Source organism: Malus domestica, chromosome 10 (genome assembly GCF_042453785.1).
Source record: "Malus domestica chromosome 10, GDT2T_hap1".
NCBI classification, from domain to species: domain Eukaryota; kingdom Viridiplantae; phylum Streptophyta; class Magnoliopsida; order Rosales; family Rosaceae; genus Malus; species Malus domestica.
This window is the reverse complement of record NC_091670.1, coordinates 15562722-15577463: the sequence shown is the minus strand read 5'-3', so window position 1 is coordinate 15577463 and position 14742 is coordinate 15562722.

The following is a 14742-nucleotide window of genomic DNA, read 5'->3' as shown; positions in this document are numbered from 1 at the left end:
TATGACTAAAGAGATATTTGGATGGAAACATTAAAGTAATGACTTTAGAGTGTTCCATTATGAATGCAAGATATATTGCCATATAGAAGTTTACAACAATGTTGTTTGGATGGGAAAGTTCATTTATGAACTCTCTATTCGGTTCCAACCAGAAAGTGTTTGACACTAATGGGGCGATAGCTCAAGCCTGGGAATCAAGGTCTCATCAAAATCCGAACACAAATGAGAGACTAAACCACATGATTGAGAATCATGTATAATGGTGACGTCGTTATTCTCAAGGTTGCTTCTGTGGATAACACATATAGATATCCACTGCCTAGGCCTACTATTCAGCCATTTATGAAATGACTACAGAAGAGATATCATCATTGATGATCAAGCTGATTGGCTCTAGTGCAAGTGGGAGATTGTTGGAAATGTGCCCTAAAGCCAATCATGTGATGATACTTTATGGACATTTCACATGTTAAACTAATCTAGTTTAACATATAAAGGGCATAGATTATTGTTTGAGCCGTCTCATATAAATGTTATATGCTTAAACGATAAAGTCCAAGGAATTTGTGATTGAGAGAATGTAATCTAATGAAGTTAGATTCTTGAGACCATTCTTTCGTAGACACATCCTAAACGTTCCTGATCATAGGATTGCCAATTGGGCATTGACAGTCCGTCAAGATCGGTACGTACTATGTCTTCTCTCAGGGAGAGTGATAAGTCTCGAATCATTGGTGTGTGTGACATCAAGACAAGTACGGTAGGTGCTCAATAGAGAATGAGTTCACTGAACGCGATCAACGAAGAGTTCTCATATTCCATGTCACATAAGAACTCATGGTTGGGATAATGCAAAGTAGTCCTTTGACCTGAGGCATCATAGTTTTCTTGTGGTTAAGACCTTGATCTTTGATTATGTCAAAGTCATCCCACCAGGAGGGTGTCCACGGCATCGTTGGGGTCAAGCCGCTTAGCTATGGAGACAAGTGAATGCGCAACAAGGGATCTCTAACCTTCAAACCGTTTGAGGGAGAATACTCTATGATATGATTTGAATCTTTGGCCAAAGTATGAATGAGATTAGGGAATGCGTTCCGAATCACATTCAAGGTAATCATATAAGCACAAGACACACATTGGATAGTAGACATGAGAAAATAAACTATCAAACCAAACAATGTGGTCAAGAGTATTAGATTAGAGAAGGACCGTATTGCATTTGTAATCTCGAACTGAATAGGTTCTCTAACCTCTTCTGATTAGCTTGGGTAACCATGATATGCTGCTAGGTGTCACTCATGGTTTGTGGAAGCCCTAAACGTGTATAATCACTAAAGGGAGAATTGAAAATAGTTTCAATTCACAATCGATGTAAAATGGTTTTAATCGCCCACTACCTCGCTAAAAGGAACCTAATGGATCGCACACCGTGAAAGGTGGAGATTGGAGATTAAACGGAAATGAGTAAGAATGATTAAATGGTTTAATCATTTATTTATGGCAAGGATTAATTAATATGTTAATTAATCAAACGAATAAGTTCGTTAAAGACTTCGGGATAGTTTTGGACCTTAAGGCCCAATGGGCTTCGAACGTCAAGCCCATTAACTTAAGTTGTATGACAATTTAATGAATGAAGATTCATTAAAGCCCAAAAGCCCAAATCCCATAAGGTGGCCGGCCATATTAGATGAATTAGGGTTGTTTGGTTATTTAGGTCACTTAAAGAAGTGACTATATAAATGACTTTATAACTAAATATTCATTAAGTGAAAAAATGGGTTTATTTTTGGGGAAAATAGGTGAGAATTGTCTCTCCATTTTCTCTCTAAAGAGGCCAACACCTTGGAGGGTACATCTAGCAATCCTACTACTCCAAGGTCACTCATTTCTTCTACAATCGAACCTTGGTGTCGAGAATTAGAGGTTCTCAATTTTGGGAACTTGGAGAACCTATTCTTCCATCCAAATCCATGGATCTAAGAAGCAAGGAATGAAGGCCCTTATCTCTTTGGGTGATTAGCCTTTGCTTATGCAAAGAGGAATCTACAAAGGTATTAATTTCAACTCACTTATGTTTTGAGTTGATTATTGGTTCACCAATCTACTAGGCTTTGAATTTCATGGGTAAATGTTTTGTTTTTGAGTGCATGTAAGCATGATTCCGCCTTTAATTGTTAATTGCATGCTATATGATGTTGCTCAAATGAACATGTTTTACAAAATAAATCCTTCAATAGATATCCATTGTCTAGGCCTACTACTCAACCATTTTTGAAATGACTACAGAAGAGGTATCATCACTGATGACCAAGCTGATTGGCTCTAGTGCAAGTGGGAGATTGTTGGAAATCTGCCCTAAAACCAATCATATGATGATACTTTACGGACATTTCACATGTTAAACTAATATAGTTTAACATAAAGGGAAAAGATTATTGTTTGAAGCCATCTCATATAAATGTTATACGCTTAAACGACAAGTCCAAGGAATATATAATTGGGAGAATGCGATCTAAAGAAGTTAGATTCATGAGACCATTCTCTTTCGTATACATATCCTAAACGTTCCTGATCATAGGATTGTCAATTGGGCATTGATATTCCGTTAAGATCAGTACGTGCTATGTCTTCTCTTAAGGAGAGTGACTGGTCTCAAGTCATTGGTGTGACTGACACCAAGACAAGTACGTAGGTGCTCAATAGAGAATGAGTTCACTAAACGCGATCAACAAGAAGTTCTCATACTCATGTCACATGAGAACTCATGGTTGGGATAATGCAAAGTAGTCCTTTGACCTGAGGCATCATAGTTGTCTTGTGGTTAGGTCCTTGATCTTTGACTATGTCAAAGTCACTCCATGTGTCCACGACATAGTTGGGGTTAAGCCACTTAGCCAAGGGGGCAAGTGAATGCGCAACAAGGGATCTCTAACCTTCACACCGTTTGAGGGAGAATACTCTATGATATGATTAAGAATCTCTGGCCATAGTATGAATGAGATTTAGGAAGTCGTTCCAAATCACATTCAAGGTAATCATATAAGTAAGAGAATCATATTGGATAGAAGACATGAATAAACTATCAAACCAAACAATGTGGTCAAGAGTATTATATTAGAGAAAGACCGTATTGCATTGTAATCCTAAACTGAATAGGTTCTCCACCTCTTCTGATTAGCTTGGGTAACCATGACATACTGCTAGGTGTCACTCATGGTTTGTGGAAGCCCTAAACATGTATAATCACAAAAGGGAGAATTGAAAGTAAGTTTCAATTCACAATCGATTGTTAAGAGTAACAATCGCCCACTGCCTAGTTAAAAGGAACCTAATGGATCGTACACCGTGTAAGGTAGAGATTGAAGAAACAACGGAGATAAGTCAGGATAATTAAATGGTTTAATTATTTATGGCTAAGATTAATTAATATGTTAATTAATCAAACGAATAAGTTTGTTATCGACCTAAGGTTAGTTTTGGGCCGCAAGGCCCAATGGGATTTGAATGTCAAGCCCATTAACTCAACTTGTATGACAACTTGAATAAACAAAGGTCTTGAAAGCCCAATAAACCCTTAAGGCCGGCCAAATAGAGGAGGGTAGTGAACTTGCTTTAATTGCAAGTTTGCCACTTCATTATGAGGTGGTATAAAGGCAACTTTATAGCCATTTCATCCTTCGGGTTTCTTTTGGAGAAAAATTGGAGAGAACATTGTAGACATCGAAATTTCGGTAAATAAATGTTGACCGATAAATCAAAGTGTCAACGCTCATGTATTACATAAATTTTACACATAGCGTGTGACTCAACGAAAATTGAAATGAGTTGGAAAAGTCATCAAATAGGACACGTGTCAACACCTGGCAGAAACGACTTATTTCATCTGGAATATTATATTCAAAATTAGGCCTTGGAAAATTCTATAAATAGAAGGCAATTTCATTCATTTGAGGAACCAATTCATATTACACCTTGAAGCTCTGAAGCTCTGAAACTCCGAAGCTCTCAAGCATCCAAGTTCCCGAAGAATCAAGAAAGCCTTCTTCGTTCTTCGTTCATCATTCTTCCAAGATCAAGCCCCGACGGCCCTTGGATCAACAATCATCCACCAATTCAAGATCAAGCCCCGACGGCCCTTGAAGAAAGTGTTCTTCGTTCTTCGTTCATCGTTCTTCCAAGATCAAGCCCCGACGGCCCTTGGATCAACCATCCACTAATTCAAGATCAAGCCCCGACGGCCCCTGAAGAAAGCACCATCGTTCATCATCCGTTCATCCAAGATCAAGCCCCAACGGCCCTTTGGATCAACAACGTCGACAAATCCACACATCCAACCGTTCTTCAAGATCAAGCCCAAAAGCCCTTGGAGATCCGTTCATCACTGTTCTTCAAAGATCAAGCCCAAAAGCCCATTTGAAGATCCGCTCAAATCCACCTTCAAGATCAAGTCCACGGCCCTTGAAGAACGTTCATCCTTAGATCAAGCCCAACGGCCCTTTGGATCAATCGCACATCCACAAATACACACCTTACGGAGATCGAATCAGAGGATCAAAATAGAGAGAGATTGTAACCCAAAATCATCAAATACAAATATTTGTTTGCGCCACGTCGTTCTTGTCTCTTTCGTTTCAGGAATTTTCCGTGTTTACAAAATGGCATGCCCGGTGGGACAATCTCTGCCTCTCATCTCTTTCTCCGTTCAAGAAATTCAAGCGCACTGCCAAAATTAATGGCATCAAGGAAGGCTCAAACTGTTCCCGCAACCGGCGTAAAGAACAAGAGCGTCATCGTCGCAAGTGGTGTCACTTTGGGCATCACGACTCGAAGCATGGCAAAAGCTAGTTCTGCCGCCTCTTTCACCTCTGCATCAACAGTACGAAGGGAACAAGAGCACCCAAGGTACGAGCCTTTGATCACCTTAGCCTCACTAAGGGCACCAAGGGGAGAAAGACCAAGGGAATACTCCGAATCCATGCTCTCTAATGACGATTCAAGCGGCAGTTCAGCCATGCAAGTCATGACCGCTGGAGCAACTTCAATCGATGAACAGCTTGCTCAAATGAATGAAGCAATCGCAAGACTAATCGATCTGTGGAAGAAAAAGACTTGCAAATCGCGGCATTAGTCAACCGACTGGAGGCGCAGGACAACGAGAAACCCGACCCAGAGGATGATCCACTAAAGGGAGGAGTTGGCGGAGACGAATAACCCCCAGTGAAGAAAATCGATGGGAAGCCGAAACCAGACCAAGCAGCGGTGCTCATGGGATCTCTCTCTATCCAGCAGCTGCAGGAGATGATCACTAATACCATCAAGGCACAGTACGAAAGGGAGCTCCCATGCCTCCATGTTGTACTTGAAGCCTTACTCCAGGAAGATCAATGCCTTAAGGATGCCGAAGGGCTATCAACCGCCGAAGTTTATGTAATTTGACGGAAAAGGAAACCCAAAGCAACATGTCGCACATTTCGTCGAAACCTGCAACAATGCAGGGACGGAGGGAGATTACCTCGCTAAGCAGTTTGTGCGCTCGTTAAAAGGAAACGCCTTTGAGTGGTACACGGACCTAGAGCCCGAGTCCATCAACAGTTGGGAACAGTTGGAAAGGGAATTCCTCAACCGCTTCTACAGTACCCGTCGCACTGTGAGCATGCTAGAGCTAACGGGCACGAAACAATGGAAGGAAGAACCAGTCATGGACTACATCAACCGATGGCGTAATCTAAGCCTCGACTGTAAGGACAGACTCTCCGAGATTTCTTCAATCGAGATGTGCATCCAGGGCATGCAATGGGGTTTACAATACATCCTTCAAGGTATCAAACCACGAACTTTTGAAGAATTAGCCACCCGCGCCCACGACATGGAGTTGAGCATCGCCCACCATGGAAAGAAGGAGCCAATCACCAATTTCAAAAGGGATAAGGTGTTTACTTCAAGAGCAGACAATCATGGGAAAAAGCCCGCCAAGGAAGCTTTTACCACCAATACCACCCCTATCAAGACCTCGTCCGCGCCCGTCAAAATCTCTTTCAATAAAGCAAGGGAGATAAAAAAAAGTGAGCCTTCCCACACCCAAGATAGGTATAAAAACACCTTGAGGGAATTGGAGCAGAAGGTATACCCTTTTCCGGACTCCGAAGCAAACGCCCTGAAGAGATGAATCGCGTCAATGATCCAAAGTACTGCAAGCCACACCTTATTCTCTTGTATATGGCGTAGAAGCTGTTCTACCACTCGAAAGTCAAATCCCCTCGCTAAGGATGGCTATACAAGAAGGCTTGACTGACGAAGAGAATGCAAAGTTGCGTCTTCAAGAACTGGAGGCACTGGATGAGAAAAGACTCGAAGCCCAGCAACACTTGGAGTGTTATCAAGCGCGACTTTCTAAAGCCTTCAACAAGAAAGTTCTCCCTCGGTCTTTCCAAATGGGAGATCTCGTCCTTTCATTGCGTAGGCCTATCATCACAACTCACAAGACAAAGAGCAAGTTCACGTCAAAATGGGATGGACCATACGTAGTACAAGAAGTCTACACCAATGGCGCCTACTTAATCATGGCAGAAGACGGCTTGAAGATCGGCCCTATCAACGGCAGATTCTTGAAGCGCTACTACCCCTAAAAGGCAACAAATTCCCGCTCTTTATTCGCATGAGCCTAAACTGCATGAACTAACGCTCCTGGCCCGCAAGAGCATAAACTGTGTACGGCAAAATCATCATCAAAATCACTGCTAAATTCATCGCTCATTTGAACTACGTTATGACTTGATCCCTCCTCAACAAAGGGTACGTAGGCAACTTGAAACATCAAAACTTCAAGTACAGTCACACCATCTAAAAAAAAAACACTTTGAAGAATGAAAAGCAAATTCAAAAATGTGAATACTTTATTTCTTTAAAGGAAGGGCAGCTACATGACGGTCTTTCAAGCGGAGGCAAGAGGCACATCGACGTCACCACTAAGGAAAGTTGTTATGCAGCGAAATCTCGCTGCAGGCTCTTGCACAGCTCCACACGGCAGCGCACCACCGAAGGAAAAAGACTGTGAACAAAAGGCACTACACAGCGAAACCCCATTACAGTCTTTTGCACAAGCACTACCACGTATCTGGAAGCTTCGTGAGGTCTTGGCATCATGTTTTGTCTTCTCAAAATTAAAGATTCCTTTCATCACATCAAAATAAAAAATAAAAAAAAATAGGGTTTGATTAAGGGAGTCCATTTTTATTACGATTTATTTGTATTAATTAATACATATGTTATTAAAAAAATAAAAAATAAAAAAATAAAAAATAAAAAAAGGAAATATATACGTATGTGTGTGTGCATATACAAATATAGGCCCATCCACACTTAACTCCAAACTATGCCAAGGGAGAGACCAAGGCCGGCCCCCTGCCCAAATCATGGCCCAAGCCCAGCTCTCGAAGTCTAGCCTCCAACCTCAGCAGGCTTAGGTCCATCTCTCTCCTCCTCTCACTCTCCCATGTTTCCTAAATCCTCTCCGCGCCCTGTTCTCTCTCATCGCCACGATGCTGCCCACGAAATCTCGGCGGAAAGTGGCTCCGTCCGCCGCGGAAAACGGCGACTCGGCTGAAAAGCTCGACCAGCTGCTCCTCTCCTCCGCCATCTGCAACGGGGAGGATGTGGGCCCCTTCGTCCGTAAGGCTTTCACTTCCGGGAAGCCTGAGACGCTGCTCCAGCACCTTCGCCACTTCTCCCGATCCAAGGAGTCCGAAATCGAGGAGGTCTGCAAGGCCCACTACCAAGACTTCATCCTCGCCGTTGACGACCTTCGATCTCTCATCTCCGACGTCGATTCTCTCAAGTCTTCCCTCTCCGATTCCAACGCCAAGCTCAACCAACCACCGACCTTAAATTCGATATTTACAATAAAACCCCCATCTTAACCGACAAGACAATTGGAGTTTCTCAGAAAATGGCACTTTGTAAGAAAGGTTTGGTCTTGGTTGCTCTTGCTTTGGTTGTTAGGCTCTGTTCGGATCTGAGTTTTGTTTCTGGCTTCCCTGCATCTGCCGCTCACGAACCAACCCCAGTGTTCTTCCTGATGAATCAGTGAATCCAAGGTTAGCAAAGAGTTTGGAGAAGGTTGCTGTTAACAGAGAGCTTATAGTTGCTCTTGCAAACTCAAATGTGAACGAAATGTTGGATTTGTGGTTCACTAATATTAAGAGGGTGGGCATATCTAATTATCTGGTCGTTGCTTTGGACGAAGAAATTGCTAGATATTGTGAATCGAAAGATGTTCCAATTTATATGAGAAACCTTAATAATCGCAGAGAAAAGAGATGAGCAGCCAAGTGGGTGTGAGGCGGACCAGTCTCAGCCAAAGACGGGGACTCTCCACCAGCGAAGAGCTGGAGCATCCACAGCCGACCCGAAATCATCGAAAAGTACAAGATCTTGGAGCGGGTCGGATCCAGAGCCTACTCCGATGTCTACAAAGCCATCCGCCTCTCCAACAACCTCTCCGCCAAATTCGCTGCTCTTAAGTCTTCACCACCAGTCGACCTTTCGATCATCTCGGCTCAAAGTCATGGCCTGTTCCAGCTTAGCAAAGCGCGGCATCGTTTCAATGGATCGGACAGCAGTCATTCACTCAGCGTCCTAGATGGTTGACTAGCCTCGCTACTTGCCGAGTCGTTGTCCTGATTCGACCCAAAGCCTACACCGACGAACTCGTCCTAGCCACTGCGTCAACAGATCACACTTCGATGATTCTGACAGCAGCGAACATCGGAAGCGGCAGGGGAAGCTCATACGACGACAACGTCAGCTGCAGAGACTAAGAAGCAGCAGGCTCGTCAAGAGGAGCACAGGTTCGATGTGGAAGAGTAAGGCCTAAGCTTGAAGGATTACTTCGAGCAAGCCAAGAATTTCATCAGTTCTGACGATGTACCGCCTCGCTGGTTCTCTCCTTTGGGCGGTGGGTCCCGCTTGGTCAATTATCCTCTGTCTCTCTTTTTGCCTGGAATTGATGGCACTGGACTTGGGCTGATAAGGCATCATCAGAAACTTGGAAAGATTTTCGATGTCTGGTGCTTGCATATCCCTGCTAAGGATCGAACAACATTCACAGACCTAGTGAAGCTGGTTGAAAGAACAGTACGGTCACAGCATCATCTCCTCCTTCAATCGCCGCCAGGTCTTCGATAGCCTCCTGTTTGAGATCCTCATCTCCGAAAGTGTTCCAAGGGTTGATGTCTTGGGCTCGGGTTGGAAGGTTGGTGTGCTTCCGTTGCTCTGCTACTGCCTTTGAATGACGCTTTGACCTCCCTCGAGCTCGTCACTATGGCCACCATGATAGCAAAGAACTTCAACGACCGCCGTCAAACGACTAGCCGATCGTGAAGCTCGAAGCACCATCTTCTCGGCTTTCTTGCTCCGCTCCCTGCAAATTCCCCAGCCCATCATCGAAATTTATACAAAAAAATAATAATAGAAAATGGGATGGTGGATCAAAGATGGGGAACAGCCCCATGGCAGATCAAAAGTTTCTGGTAGTGCATGGGCACCATGTGCAAAAAGAAAAAAAGAAAAAAAATGATGATGGAACTTGGTGCATCCAGCACCAAAAGAAAAAGAAAAAAATAAAAAAAATAAAAAAAAAAATAATAATAATAATAAAAAAAAAAATATATATATATATATATATATATATATATAATAAAAATGCATGGTGCGTCTGGCACCATATAAAAAAAAAGGGAGGGGTGCATCTGGCACCATAATTAAAGGCAAAATATATATATATATAATAATAATAAATAAAAATAAATATATATATATATATAAATAAAAATAAATAAAAAATGTTTGGTGCGTCTGGCACCATGTGACAAAAGAAAAAGAGAAAAAAAAACAAAAGAAAAAAAGGGGGGATGGTTGTACAGCGCCAAAAGAAAAAGAAATAATATATATAGATATATATATATATATATATATATATGTGTGTGTACATAATATATATATAGCAAAAAAAAAAAAAATTGCATTGAGAGAAATAAAGTCCGTTTTTATTTATTCTGGAAATTTTACATAAATTTGCATTATACATAATTAAAAAAAAAAAGAAAAAAAAAAGACAAATCAAATTTACAGGAAGGGATCTTCAAGGTTGATCAGATGCCGCCTCAGTACTCGGCGGAACCACAGAATGAGGAGGTATCGGAGGTTGATCATTCGGAGCTTCACTACGCGGTACAGCCCCAGAAGACGAAGGCAAATGTTGTTGGAACAAACCCACAAACCTTCGATGATCAAGTAAAATCTGACCATCAGATTCCTGCATCTGGTCAATTTTCCTCTTCATGTTTGTGGCATAGTTGTGTGCGAGCTTGTGCAACTGTTTATTCTCATGCTTGAGCCCTCTAATCTCCTGTTTGAGACTCATCACTTCAGCCGCCAACGATTCAACTTGACGGGTTCGAGCAAAAAGGCGTTGGGCCATGTTGGACACAGAACCTGCACATTGCACACTAAGAGCCAGAGAATCCTTAACAGCCAACTCATCAGACCGTTTGGAAAGTAGTCTGTTATCTCTAGGAGTGACAAGGTTCCGGGCCACCACCGCAGCGGTCATATCATTCTTCACCACCGAATCCCCAACGGTAAGAGGACTAGTGGGGGACATGAAGGATGGGCGCCATATGTTGTCTGGAGAAGGCGGGACTGCCTCTTCACCAAGATTCAAGTCAAAACGACGGTCGGAGGGTCCAGACATTTTCAAAGTGTTGAAGGAAGAAGAGATCGGACAAATCAAGATCTTAGAAGTACAAGAGGGGAGTTTTCTACAAGCGAAAATTCAAGTGTGCTTTGAAACGAACTGCGTACCTCTATAAAAAATCGGCACTCGACGGGATTTCAGAGATCGAAGAGGTGAGCTCAGAGTTTGAAGTTGCCGATTCAAAAATCGAAGAGGCAAGCTCAGAAATCGGAGAAGCATCTTGCTTTTCCAAACGCGTTAGCACCCGTCACACACAAACTCAGCTTTGCGGAAATCACAGGCAATTTGTTAAAGCGTCAATCCTAGATATCGAAGAGGCGCCAATCTTTTTCAGCCTCGTCAGCACCCGTCACGCGCAAACTCAGCTTTGCGGAAATCACGGGCAATTTGTCGAAGCGCCGATCCCAGATATCGAAGAGGCGCCAGTCCTTTCAGCCTCGTCAACACCTGTCATATGCACACTCAACTTTGCGCAAATCACGGGTAATTTGTCGAAGATTTTCGGTGAAGGAGAAAGCACGTGAAGTATACTGTTCAATCATCCAACGGTTGCCGACACGAGTGAAAGAATAGTACCTCTACAGGTGTTAAAGAACTTCCTATAACCGTCCACCTTCACCTTCCATTGCAAGGCAGACATACAGAGCCTTTCTTCATCTCCAAAAAAAATGCTTTCCCAACGAAACCTCTCGAGTCATTCAGTGTTCCTTATTCCTTGGGGTACCTCTGCAAGCCAATGACTCCAAAGTAAAAGTATCTCATATCACCAGGGTAGAAAGCAAGAGTATCTCATATCATGCACTCTCCCTGTCCTTTCCTTTGTCCTTGTTCTTACCTGCAAAGACAAGGATAAAGAAAGCAATATGCCGGAACCTCCACTCAAACTCGGGTAAGGAACCGACTGCTTGGAACCCTTCCCTGATTGCCTACCTAGCACTGCTCTCGAGTACTCGTTTCCCACTGTTGCTGTACTTCCAAAGAAGCTGCCACATCTGCCTGGAGAACAGATAAGGCAAGTGAAAATGATACCTTGCAGCATGTGGAGACAAGGTGCAGAAGGAACAAGCAGAGAAGAATGCGGTCTGCACAGTCAACTCAGCAAAAGGAGTCCGAACTGAGGAACTCGAAAAGCTACCATATCTGCCTGAAGAAACAAGCAGAGAAGAATGCAGCATGCACAGTCAACTCGGCAGAAAGAGTCTGAGATGAAAGACTCGTTTTGACCCTCAAATTCTTGGGTCGACTTGCTAGGCGTTGTGGGCTGCACGTGCCGATTCACCACCCTTGAATCAAATCCTTAAAGATCAAGTCACCAACTGGAAGAAGAACCCATCAATCTTGAAGATCATACCGTTGACCAAACTGCTCAGGTGTGAATTAGAAAGATTGAACAAAGCAACAAGTCGTCACCTTCACCGCGTGCCTGCTTGCCATATGTTCGAGTCAACCTTCAAGAATCAAGCCTCAACGGCCCTTGAAGAAGCTTCCAGCCAAATTCAAAATCAAGCCTCGACGGCCTTGGAAGAAATCACAAGTCCGATTCAAGATCAAGTGTCTATCACTCTTGAATCAAAACCTAGTTCAAGAATAAGCTGTGGAAAATCAACAATTGGAGGAATCCAGAAAATCCTCCAACCCAGTTCAAGATCAAAGCTGTGGAAAGTCAACAAAGCGCAAAAACAAATACATGCCGATTCATCCACTACCAAAGCCAAGGATCATCTACCACATAAAGCTCTTTGTGGTCCAATTTCAACCTTCAAGATCAAGCCTCGACGGCCCTTGAAGAAATTTCAAACAAAAGTTCAAGAACAAGCCTCAACGGCCCTTGAAGAAATCTCAAGCCCAATTCAAGATCAAGCCTCAACGGCCCTTGAAGAAATCTCCAGCCCAATTCAAGGTCAAGCCTCGACGGCCCGTGGATCGACATCTACATTAAGGGACTTCAAAACGCATCTCCTACACGTGACAAGCACATGTATACAACGCGCCTTGAAGTGGGGGCATTTGTAGACATCGAAATTTCGGTAAATAAATGTTGACCGATAAATCAAAGTGTCAACGCTCATGTATTACATAAATTTTACACATAGCGTGTGACTCAACGAAAATTGAAATGAGTTGGAAAAGTCATCAAATAGGACACGTGTCAACACCTGGCAGAAACGACTTATTTCATCTGGAATATTATATTCAAAATTAGGCCTTGGAAAATTCTATAAATAGAAGGCAATTTCATTCATTTGAGGAACCAATTCATATTACACCTTGAAGCTCTGAAGCTCTAAAACTCCGAAGCTCTCAAGCATCCAAGTTCCCGAAGAATCAAGAAAGCCTTCTTCGTTCTTCGTTCATCATTCTTCCAAGATCAAGCCCCGACGGCCCTTGGATCAACAATCATCCACCAATTCAAGATCAAGCCCCGACGGCCCTTTAAGAAAGTGTTCTTCGTTCTTCGTTCATAGTTCTTCCAAGATCAAGCCCCGACGGCCCTTGGATCAACCATCCACCAATTCAAGATCAAGCCCCGACGGCCCCTGAAGAAAGCACCATCGTTCATCATCCGTTCATCCAAGATCAAGCCCCAACGGCCCTTTGGATCAACAACGTCGACAAATCCACACATCCAACCGTTCTTCAAGATCAAGCCCAAAAGCCCTTGGAGATCCGTTCATCATTGTTCTTCAAAGATCAAGCCCAAAAGCCCCTTTGAAGATCCGCTCAAATCCACCTTCAAGATCAAGTCCACGGCCCTTGAAGAACGTTCATCCTTAGATCAAGCCCAACGGCCCTTTGGATTAATCGCACATCCACAAATACACACCTTACGGAGATCGAATTAGAGGATCAAAATAGAGAGAGATTGTAACCCAAAATCATCAAATACAAATATTTGTTTGCGCCACGTCGTTCTTGTCTCTTTCGTTTCAGGAATTTTCCGTGTTTACAAACATGTCTCTCCCTTTCTCTCTAGGAGGCCGGCCCCCTTGGAGGAGATTAGCTAGCAATCTCTCATCCTCCAAGTTCACTCATCTGTTCTTCAAGTCCCTCCTTGGTGTGGAAAAATTAGAGGTTCTCAATTTTGGGAACTTGGAGAATCCTTTCTACCATCCTCCTCCAAAAAATCGATGGAACTAAGAAGCAAGGATTGAAGGCCCTCTCCTTGGGTGATTACCCTTTGCTTATGCAAAGAGGAATCAACAAAGGTATAAAATCTCTCAACTCACTTTGTTCTTGGTTGAGTCTTGGTTCACCTTTCTACTAGGCTTTGAATTTCATGGGTAATGTTTTGTTTTTTAGTGCATACAAGCATGATTCCGCCTTTAAATGTTAATTGCATGCCATAGATGTTGCTCAAATGAACATGTTTTTCACAAAATTTCCTTCAGTGAGTTCCCAAAAACAAAACCGTGAGAGTGTGATCAGGGCCCAAAGCAGACAATATCGTGCTACGGCGGAGTTGATCTCGGGATGTGGTGGGGGCTCGGGCCGAAATGTGACAATTTTGGTATCAGAGCCAATCCCAAGCCAGATGTGTGCCGACGAGGACGTCAGGCCCCTAAGGGGGTGGATTGTCACATCCCACATCGCCCAGGGAAGTGGATCCTGTAAGCCTTATATGTATATTATCATCTCGACCTAGCACGAGGCTTTTTGGGAACTCATTGGCTTTGGGTTCCATCGGAACTTCGAAGTTAAGCGAGTTCGTGCGAGAGCATTCCCATGATGGGTGGCCCACATGGGAAGTTCTCGTGTGAGTTCTCAAAAACAAAATCGTGAGGGCGTGGTTGGGGCCCAAAACGGACAATATCGTGCTACGGCGAAGTTGGGCCCGAGATGTGGTGGGGGTTCGGGCCAAGATGTGACATCAGCATATTTAAATCTTTTAATTAAAAATTATTTAACCATTTTCAAATAGATCAATTTAGTGTTTTTTTTAACAAATTATCTACACTAAGAGAAGGATGTGGGCTTAGCCTTACAAT